Below are 11,228 nucleotides of genomic sequence, written 5' to 3'. Positions count from 1 at the left end.
CCCGAGCTATTTGGAGGGCCCTGCCAATAATGCTCCAAGCGTTCTCAATTGGGAATAGATGCGGCGACCTTACTGATGAAGGTAGAGTTCGGCAGGTACGAAAACAAGCAGTAGAAACCATATCCGTGTGCGGGCGGGCATTATCTTGTTGAAATGTAAGCCCACGATAACTCGTCATGAAGGTCAACAAAACGAGGTGTATAATGGACGTACCGCTGTGCTCTAAGGGTGTTACGAATGACAACCAAATGGTTCCTGGTATGAAATGTAACGGCACTCCAGACCATCACTCCTTGTCTTCGGGCCGTATGACGAGTGAGAGTGAGGTTGGTACCCTACTGCTGTGCAGGGTATCTCCATACACGTCTTTGGCATGGAATCTCAGTGACTGGAGTAGAACTGCCTTCAGTGGTGAGTGCCGGATTCGAATTGAGCCACAGTGACCATCTAAGACGCGTCTGTAGTCGCCCCAGAGAGCAGTGGGATACCAACCTGACTGTCGCTCGCCATACTGCCCCACAACTAGGAGTGATGGTCTGGGGTACCACATCATTTTATGGCAGAACCCCTTTTGTTGCCATCCATGCCATCATTGCAGCAGAGTGGCACCTCGAAGATATTCTATTCTCCGTGTTGTTGACATTCACGGCAAGCCATCCTGGGATTACATTTCAGCAAGATAATTTCCGCCCGCACATGGCAAGGCTTTCTACTGACTGTCTTCGTGCTTTTCAAACACCATCTTGGCCAGCAACGTCGCCGGATCTCTCCCCAATTGACAACGTTTGGACCATTGTCGGCAGGGCCTTCAACCAGCTCGGGATTGTGAAGATCTAACACGCCAGTTGGACAGAATACGACACGACATCCCTCAGAAGGACGTCAAACAACTTTGTCAATCAATGCAAAGCCGAATTACTACTTGCATAAGGGCCCAAGGTGGACCAAAGCGACACTGGCTTGCTCAATTCGTAAAATTCATTCCTTTGAATAAATCATTCGCTTTTTCTGAACTTGTAACCATTTGTTTGCCTGTACCATCACATCTACCGATTTTCGTTCCATTTGGGCAATTCCTTCATGGTGCACACTTTTTTCTGTTTTGTCCTGGAGTCTGGAACCCTTTTTTATGTTCACGACAACCTCAATGTGTGATCTAAGTAATGGTATGATAAGCACATAAGCACAGATAGCCTGGAGTACACTCTCCATACAACTCCATACTTCGCTTCGTTGGGCCTGGGCGCACTCGACTCCAATCAGCTAGTGACCATTCCCTGCGTTATTTGGCCCATCGAAAAAACTCAGCTTTGTACTCCGCTATGAGAAATGGCCCTATGTGATATATCCCACTCCAAATGTCTGTTGCATGCAATCCGTTTCATAATTCACAATGTTCACTCGGAATCTAAATTTAGATGGATCTGCGTTCACCGACAGCAGTAATGACAGTCATGTTTTAAACCGATTGTCAATTACATGGAGTGATACTTGCTTATGATTCCTGTCAGTGCGGGTCTTTTTATCACTACTGCTCTTATGCCGCACTACATGCTTGTGAATAGTACACCATTTCTTGAAAGATACGTTGTACAATTTATTGATACACCAATAGAATGAACAACTTCATTCACGGTACGGTCATGTGATCGTCCAAATACGATAGCTGCTTTGTCATTCTGTCAGGTGACCTCGTCGACACATCATAGTATGCTGATTCTGTACAACCGACTGGTATTACAAACCACTTCACTGACGTGATTTTCGTCAGCTCTGGACGGGCATACGACTGCTTGGTACCAATTGCACACCGTTGGCATGGCTCCATAGCGACCCGTGTGGTCTTTTGAGTTTTTTTCTGGAGTCATCAGGCTCCTGACTGGTTTGATGCGGTCTACCACGAATTCCTAACCTGTGCCAATCTCTTCATCTAAGAGTAGCACTTGCAGGTTATGTCCTCAGTTATTTTCTGGATGTATTCCAACATCCATCCTCCATTCATTGATGTCTTAGCAGATGTCTTATCATCATATCCCTTCTTCATGTCAGTTTTTCCCATATATCCCTTTCCTCCAAGATTCTGCGGAGAACCTCGTTATTTCTTATCAGTCCACCTAAATTTCAACATTATTCTAGAGCACCGTATCTTAAACACTTCTATTCTCTTTCGTTCCGTTTTTCCCACAGTTCATGTTTCATAACATACAATGCTATGCTTCTACCGTACATTCTCAGAAATTTCTTTCTCAAATTGAGGCCGATGTTTGATACTAACAGACTTCTCTTGGCCAGAGTATTAGTCTCCCTTCTTATGTCCTCCTTGCTCGGTCCATCATGGGCTATTTTGCTGCCCAAGTAGCAGAATTTCTTCACTTCGCATACTCCGTGATCCCCAAATCTGAGGTACGTTTCTCACCGCTCTCATTTCTCTACTTCTCATTACGTTCGTCTTTCTTCGATTTGCTCTCACTCAATTTTTTGTACTCTCTAGACTGTTCATTGTATTCAGCAGATCCTGTCAATCCTCTTCACTTCCACCAAGAATAGCAATATAATCAGCGAATCTTAGCAGTTATATCCTTTCATCATCAATTTTAATCCCACTCTTGAACCTTTTATTTTCCTCACTGCTGAACAGTAGGCGCAAAAGACTACAGCCCTGTTTTACATCCTTTTTAATTCGGCCACTTTGGTCTTGGTCTTCTGGTCTTGTGGTTCTTGTACATATTGTATATTACCCACATTTGCTTGTACCTTATCCCTGTTTTTCTCATAACTGAGAACATCTTGCACCAGTTTACTTTGTCGCACGCTGTTTACAGGTCAAAAAATCCCTCGAAAGTGTCTTGATTTTTCATCAGTCTCGCTTGTCGCTTCTATTATCAACCGCAGTGTAAGAACTGTCTCTCTGCTGCCTTTTCCTTTTCTAAAGCCAAGCTGATCATCGTCTAACAGATCCTCAATTTTCTTTTCCATTTTTTTCTGTTTACTATTCTTGTCAGCAGACTGGAAGCTTGAGCTGTTAAGCTGACTATGCGATAATTCTCGCATATGTTGGCTTTTGCAGTTTTCCGACTTGTATGTACCATGTTTTTCCGAAAGTCTGATGTTAATTCGTCAGTCTCATACATTTTACTCAGCGACGTGAATAGTCGTTTCGTTGTCACTTTCCCTAAAGATTGTAGAACTCCTGATGGGATGTTATCTACCCCTTCTGCCTTATTTGAGCTCAAGTCGTCCAAAACTCTTATATTCTGACTCTAGTACTTGATTCCCTATCTCTTCCCCGTCGGCTCCTATTTCTTCTTCTACTACACCCTTAGATATGTCCTTCTCGCAGCGGCTATCAATGTTTTCACCTATCCGCTCGCTTCTTCGCATTTAACAGTCAGTCCTTGCGACAATCATTTGTTCGAGTCAGTTACGAATATTCTGTCCGGTGAGCTTACTGTATTGTCAAGATTACCACATTTGAGGATCTTTGTGAATCATCTTATTCACAATGAGTTGTTGCTGATCACTGATGACAGAAAATCTGCTACACCATATTACTGCTATGTTAGAAACGTGTCCTGACTTATTTTCTCCTAGCTGTCTGCACCTAATGAAGAGTAATTCATTTGTATACGGACTCTGAACGTTGCCATTTATGCATACATGTTGCTCAAGCAACACACCGACTGCAACACTAGAAGTGTCAGAACAATAATTACAGGTTTAAAAGCATTCAATTAGCACGATTTGCATTGCATACTGATTTACAATGCCTTATCGTTCCTTCGTCATCCTATGAAGGTAGCTCCGTCGTAGAAAAACACACTACCCTATTCTATGTACATCTATCTCGTTCTTCCATCCAATCTCTTCCCGCACGACGCTGTCATTTTATTGATATACAACCTGTGAGCTTACGTGCAGGGATACCAACTGGAAAAAGAAGGAAAGATTATTCGGTTTTACGTCCTGTCGACATCGAGGCCATTAGAGACGGAGCACAAGCTCGTATTTCGTCAAGGATAGGGACGAAAATCGGCAGTGCCCTTTTAAAGGCGCCACCCCAGCATTTGCCTGGAGCGACTTGGAGAAATAACCGAAAAACGTAAATCTGTATGGTCGGACGAGGGTTTGAACCGTCGTCCTCCTGAATGCGAGTCCAGTAAACTAACCACTGCGCCGCCTCGCTCGTTGGTACCAGCTGGAAGAAAACCAATGGAGTCAGTTTTGGTCAACATTATACGCCCTGTTGCAAAATTGGTTGCTGCATTCCATTTCCATTCTGTTGATATTTCGGCGGGCTTTACCAAGTGGTAGGATATTTCAGTGGCATGCTCCAGTTCAAACTGTGAGTGGTGAGTTTCTGTCATATCATTAGATCCTCATGACAAGGACTCTGGTAATGTACTCGCTCGAGATGAACCCTAGCATCCGAAGCTCAGGATTAGTAGGGCGTCAGTTTGCAAGTCAAACTTGCAGACAGTGGAGCTCTCTGAGAAGACCTGTTTTATTCCCAGTTATTATCTCAGTCTTCACAGTCTCATTAGCACAGACCTGTGAGGCCCTGTTGTATACATGAAAGGAAGCCTGTCCAGAAAATATGCACTACGCAACAGCGGTACGTAACCCGTTTACCTCATAGTGGCTTCCACATATGTCTAACGTAGTTTCTGCAGATTTCAACGTAATTAACTAGAAATATGTTAAAGTTACGAAAACTGCTGACTTTCAGATTTTGCCATCGTCTCTAGTTCGTAACTCACAAACATATAACATGTATACAAAGTTTGTAAGTAAAGTATGATGATTAAAGTTTATAAACGACTTTTAGCATTTACTGTCGCTCACCAATACGAAAGCGAAAGAAGGCAACTTCTTTCACAACAATTTATAAGTTCCCTGTTCTTGCCCCTCGACCTGTGGGCTGACTGTTGCACGAAGTTGAAGGGATACGTTGCAAATTTAACTTGCCCGACCAATTAACAACCCATAATGAAGTGAGATTATGCAGCTCACTAGAAGCAAAATGTTTTGATCTACGCTGTAAGTGCGGAAATCCAACGGCCTCGCCGTAGTGGTTAACACCGGTTTCCGTCAGATCACCGAAGTTAAGCTCTGTCGGGCTTGGCTAGAACTTGGATGGGCGACCGTCCGAGCTACCGAGCGCTGTTGGTAAGCGGGGTGCACTCAGCCCTTGTAGGGCCAATTGACGAGTTACCTGGCTGATAAGCAGCGGCTGCGGTCACGTAAGCTGACAGCGACCAGGAGAGCAGTGTGCCGACCACATGTCCCTCCGTATCCAGGGACGCCTATCAGCTGGGGATGGCACTCCGTCGGTCGGCACCGTTGAGTCTTCTGACGCCTGTACGGACGGAGAAAGATAAGTGAGGAAAATTTAAGTCCATTGTAATTTTTGTTGCCGATTACAAGCTACAAATGCTACAAATAAACAATGTGCATATGAATACTGGATACATACTCGTAACTTCACAAGTTGTTCGTGGTCGTTTCCACTGGCTTGTTACCGAGTAATTTCAAGTAATATTATTCGGTACATCCCATTTGGTAGTCAGGGGAACCACAGCTTCGTTTATACATTGTTACTTTATTGTCACTGTAAAGAAATTTCCAAAAACTCTCCAAAATTTTAAAAATCCTCTTAAATTCCTTTTTTAATTAATGAAACTTCCCAAGGTCGTATTACCTGTACACAGTCCCTTTATTAGGCAACACAACCGGTTTCACACCATTACAGGTGCATCTTCAAGAGATAACGTTTCACTTCATGAGGCTAGAAAGAGAGTACTACGTCCCGTCATTCAATCTGGAAATGGATTGAGTAATTGATCATCGAATGACTAAACTTGGGTTTTATGCGCCACAAGGTGAACGTCGGAAAGGTCAGAACTCATACTCCATAATGCACCAAAGCTCTTTTATAATAAACTCAAGAGTCTAAAAACTAGGATCATTAAGCATAGTCCTAAAATTCAGTTCAGATTAAAAGAGGAGTGCAGTTAGCACAGACAAGATATCTGCCATATTCGTAAAACCATAGTTCATACAGATCATCTACACTGAGGAGCCAAAGAAACTGGTACACCTGCCTAATATCATGTAGGGCCCAAAAGAGCACGCAGAAGTGCCCTAACACGACGTGGCATGCACCCGACTAATGTCTGAAGTAGTTATGGATGGACCTGAGACCATGAATCCTGCAGGGCTGTCCAAAAATCCGTAAGAGTACGAGGGCGTGGAGGTCTCTTCCTAACAGCACGTTGCAAGGCATCCCAGATGCGCTCAATAATGTTCGTGCCTGGGGAATTTGGTAGCCAGCGGAAGTGTTTAAACTCAGAAGAGTATTCCTGGAGCCACTCTGTAGCAATTCTGGATCTGTGGGATGTCGCATTGTCCTGCTGGAATTGCCCAAGTCCGTCGGATTGCACAATGGACATGAATGGATGCAGGTGAACAGACAGAATGCTTACGTACGTGTCACCAGTCAAAGTCGTATCTAGACCTATCAGGGATCCCACATCACTCCAACTGCACACACCCCACACCATTACAGAGCCTACACCAACTTGAACAGTCCCCTGCTGATATGCATGGTCCATTGATTCGAGAGGTTGTCTCCATACCCGTACACGTCCATCCGCACGATACAATTTGAAACGAGACTCGGTCCGACCGAGCAATATGTTTACCGTCATCAACAGTCCAATGTCGGTGTTGACGGGCCCAGGCGAGGCGTAAAGCTTTGTGTCGTGCAGCCATGAAGGGTACACGAGTGGGTCTTCGGCTCCGAAAGCCCATATCCATGATGTTTCGTTGAATGGTTCGCACGCTGAGGCTATTTGATGGCCCAGCATTGAAATCTGCAGCAATTTGCGGAATGGTTGCACTTCTGTCGAGCTGAACGATTTTCTTCAGTCGTCGGTAGTCCTGTTCTTGGATGATCTTTTCCCGGCTGCAGCAAATCGGAAATTTGATGTTTTACCGGATTCCTGATATTAACGGTTCACTCCTGGAATGGTCATACGCGAAAATCTCCACTTCATCGCTACCTAGGAGATGCAGAGTCGCATCATTCGTCTGCCGACTATAAGACTACGTTGAAACTCACTTAAATCTTAACCGACCTAACAACTGCGCCAGACACTTGTTTTATATAGGCGTTGGGCGACAGTAGCACCGTATTCTGCCTGTTTACATATCTCTGTATTTGAATATGCAATCCTATACCAGTTTCTTTGGCGCTTCGGTGTATATAAGACTGTGCTAAGATAGTGGTGAAGGAGCGATGAAAATGTAAAGTGGCTGTCCTGTGATAGGCTACTGAGAGTCCATTTTATCTCATATACATTACAGTGGGCTGTTGTAAAAGTCACACTGTATAAGAGGTCACTGAGAGCTAATAATATAAACTACAACCAATGACCATTTTAAACTTTCGTAGTTCCTTCACTACCTTCTTACCACAGTTTTACAGGTGACCTACATGAACTATGGTTTTATCCATCTGGCGAAGATCTTGTATGTGCCAAATGCATTCCTCTTAACTTTTTAAGAGGTCACGAAATTAATCGGTTTATAACTTGACCCTTGCGACATCGTACATACACTCTAGCGTTATGAGATGAAAAGTTGTTGTCACCTGAAGATGCACCTATAATGATTTGAAACCGGTCGTGTTGCCTAATAAAGGAACGTATGTACAGCCAATACGGCCTCTAAGAATTTTTATTCATTTTTAAAAATAATTTATAGGACTTATTTTCCAGAATTATTTGTAATTTCTTTATAATAATAATACTACTCGGACCAAGATATACGACTATTAATTCAAAATCAAATTACTAAAGTACTTATAACATTCTGAGAATTGTGTATGGTTGTTATAAGTGTTGCGCCAATTTTCTGGTTAATCCTGTTCAGTTTTGTAACTGTATGAAATGTTTTGTTATTTTACAGAACTAATGCTTTAAATAGATGTTCATAATGTCCTCGGACTTTTTCGCGACGGAATGGATAGCGACGTGCTGTAAACTGCTGCTAACGTTTTAGCGTCCCAGAAGACAGTCGTACAAATTCAGCAGCTCGGATTGCACCAATGAGCGGGCCTGAATAAGTGTTGACTGGAGACTCCTAAACCAGAATCTTCACGTCAGCCCAAAGGACTGACTCTGTTGTTGTTGTTGTTGTTGTTGTGGTCTTCAGCCCAGAGACTGGTTTGATGCAACTCTCCATGCTACTCTATCCTGTGCAAGCTTCTTCATCTCCCAGTACCTACTGCGACCTACATCCTTCTGAATCTGCTTAGTGTATTCATCTCTTTGTCTCCCTCTACGATTTTTGCCCTCCATGCTGCTTCCAATACTAAATTGGTGATCCCTTGATGCCTCAGAACATGTCCCACCAACCGATCCCTTCTTCTAGTCAAGTTGTGCCACAGATTTCTCTTCTCCCGAATTCTATTCAATACGTCTTCATTAGTTATGTGATCTGCACATCTAATCTTCAGCATTCTTCTGTAGCACCTTATTTCGAATGCTTCTAATCTTTTCTTGTCTAAACTATTTACAGTCCACGTTTCACTTCCATACATGACTACACTCCATACAAATACTTTCAGAAACGACTTCCTGACACTTAAATCTATACTCGATGTTAACAAATTTCTCTTCGTCAGAAACGCTTTCCTTGCCATTGCAAGTCTACATTTTATATCCTCTCTACTACGACCATCGTGAGTTAATTTGCTCCCCAAATAGCAAAACTCATTTACTACTTAATGTGTCTCATATCCTAATCTAATTCCCTCAGCATCACCCGATTTAATTCGAAACATTCCATTATCCTTATTTTGCCTTTGTTGATTTTCATCTTATATCCTCCTGACTATCAGCGTTAAATTTATTCACCACGAGCAATCCGTTCTTTCTGAAACTGTACATTAAGGAGGCTCCCCGACAACGATACGACATATTCAGACCACATACATCTGTCAGCTATTATTTACGGTGCAGCAATCCACAAAGGGCGGGAAGGAGCATTGTCAAGCAACATGTGGAGCTGTAGTTAACCGGTAAAGAACCACTATAGGCCATGCGATTGTAAAACCAGTAATTCGGCCTACATTCCTGAACGGCTTATGAACGATTTTCGGTACAGGCTACAATTAATCCGAAAACTGGAACTTTGCATCAGGATTATATGAGACTCGTCTTAGATATAACGACTGTTAATAGCCATAGATCACAAGAGATGCATCTCTATGGTTTATTGTGGGTCCAACATATAAATTTTAAAATAATGTTAAAAAGTCATATCATATTACTTTAACTATAAAATCTGCCAAAATATCAGTAGACAAAGAGAGGATGTCGCTCCCCCTACGCCACTCCGAATCTGTCTACTGTTTTCGTCAGTTTTGTTGACAATACAATGTAAACTGCTTGCAGGATATGCCTTTACACACCATCATACTCATCATTACGTAGATAGTTACTTGGCAGATTTTGTAGATTACACGATGATTCAAAAGTTTTCTCTTTTTCTCTGAAGGTGATGACTGTCAGGTGGAAACTGGTTATGGCAATGTGAAATGCTCATGTGACTGTCATTAAGAAGGTGTGTTATAAAGTTGGTTATGACCCTCGTAAAATGAAAATGAGATAGCATTATCCACAAGTTTTGAGTGGGTGTGCAAGCCGCAACACACACACCAACTCAGGGTAGGGATGGCGGTCATCGCTGAAACAACCGGTTTCCGGTTGTACCGGTTTTTTTTTGAACGGCAGTTTAAATGGACGGTTCAAATCGCTCAAAACAGCCGGTTTCTGAAATAACCGACTTTCGGTCTTTTATTGCTATCATTTCCTGTAATAAATGTAGAAATCTAACAAACACTGAAAAATTTTGACTCCCGCTGTTACAAGATACATAGAATAAAATATTAAACTAAATAGGCAAGTAAAAGAAACTGAAGTCCGTGCACCATTCGCTGTTTTTGTCGAATAGCGGTAAGTGGTTGACTACTATAAAAGATTACCAGTATTCTCCTATTGATTCTCATTTTCATAAACTCTGCTCAAAAATTATTTTGTAATCGGTGATCATGTCACTATTTGGACATTACGAATAGTTAGTGCTGAAGGGTGAAAGTTGAAGAACTCTATTTTTCGTGTTAATTTGTCCGTTTCTAAGGGCTAAAAGCAGATAAATGAATGTTGTGCAGTTACAGGCAGCAGACCAGCTGCTTTCTATTTTCATTTTAAGTTTGTTGTGGCTCCTCCAGTTTTTAGCTTTTTACAGAAAAAGGATCACTGTACTTCACTGATACCGTCTTTAACAAGATACTTCCAGAATAGGGATGGTGCCGCTCTGTAATACAACTGATGTCCGAGGACGATAGTGAGAAAGAACCGTTTACTCCAGTTTGGGCAAGTCTTGCAAGTTGAATGTACACGCGTACCATATGATAGGCCACACCACATGATAACATGACAATTATCTCGTCAATGCTGTACCAGCAATCCTGTATCACGCTTTTGTTGCTTGTCCCTGTCAACATCGTTAGTAAAGTAATACTTTCTGTAACAACGCAATATTTCAAAGCAATGCAACTTTTACTAATAAAAATTACTCGTTTTTTTAAAAAGATTACTTAAAAACGAGAAATTTTATCCCTGCTGCTATGGCTCATTAATGTTTCAGATTTTTTATCTGTTTATTAGTAAAAAATAAAAGCGCTTGTTACAACAGTGACCAAACAAACACCGAAAAATGCTGATCATCCAGAACAAAGACACCGGTAATGGTTTTAACCAGTTGGTTTCCCCATCCCGGGCTATTCCGTGGGGGTGCAGGCACAGAGAGGGCGCAGAAACTAACTGAAAAAAAGAAATGTAGTTGAAGAATTAAACAGGGGAGACCCCTGAGTTCTCCTGCCCTTCGCGTTTCTATCTTCCGCCTACTAAAAGAGGCGACTGTAAACGCACACTGACGTCACAGTGCCATTTCGTGGAATCAGCATCACAAAGAAACGGCTATTACAAAACTGACGCCTGTCGCTCACAAGCTATGGCAACAATGTACACGGTTCACACAGCCGCCGCCTACACAAATAGCCTATGTTCAATAATGGAGCTCATGCTGCTACTCCGCTACGGTATTCTAGGTTCTCAAAAGTCGGGCAGCGAATGCTGAAGCAAATACGCTATTTGGGTGAA

At 42.5% G+C, this 11,228-nt stretch overlaps 1 pseudogene; it reads left to right on the top strand.

Moving 5' to 3' along the window:
* The first annotated feature begins 5,050 nt into the window (after positions 1-5,050).
* LOC124614462 lies at positions 5,051-5,169 on the top strand (annotated as a pseudogene).
* Positions 5,170-11,228: the final 6,059 nt, after the last annotated feature.

This window comes from Schistocerca americana, chromosome 4, assembly GCF_021461395.2.
Source record: "Schistocerca americana isolate TAMUIC-IGC-003095 chromosome 4, iqSchAmer2.1, whole genome shotgun sequence".
Lineage (NCBI taxonomy): Eukaryota > Metazoa > Arthropoda > Insecta > Orthoptera > Acrididae > Schistocerca > Schistocerca americana.
The sequence above is the reverse complement of the archived record's forward strand: the minus strand, read 5'-3'. Positions and strand labels throughout refer to the sequence as shown.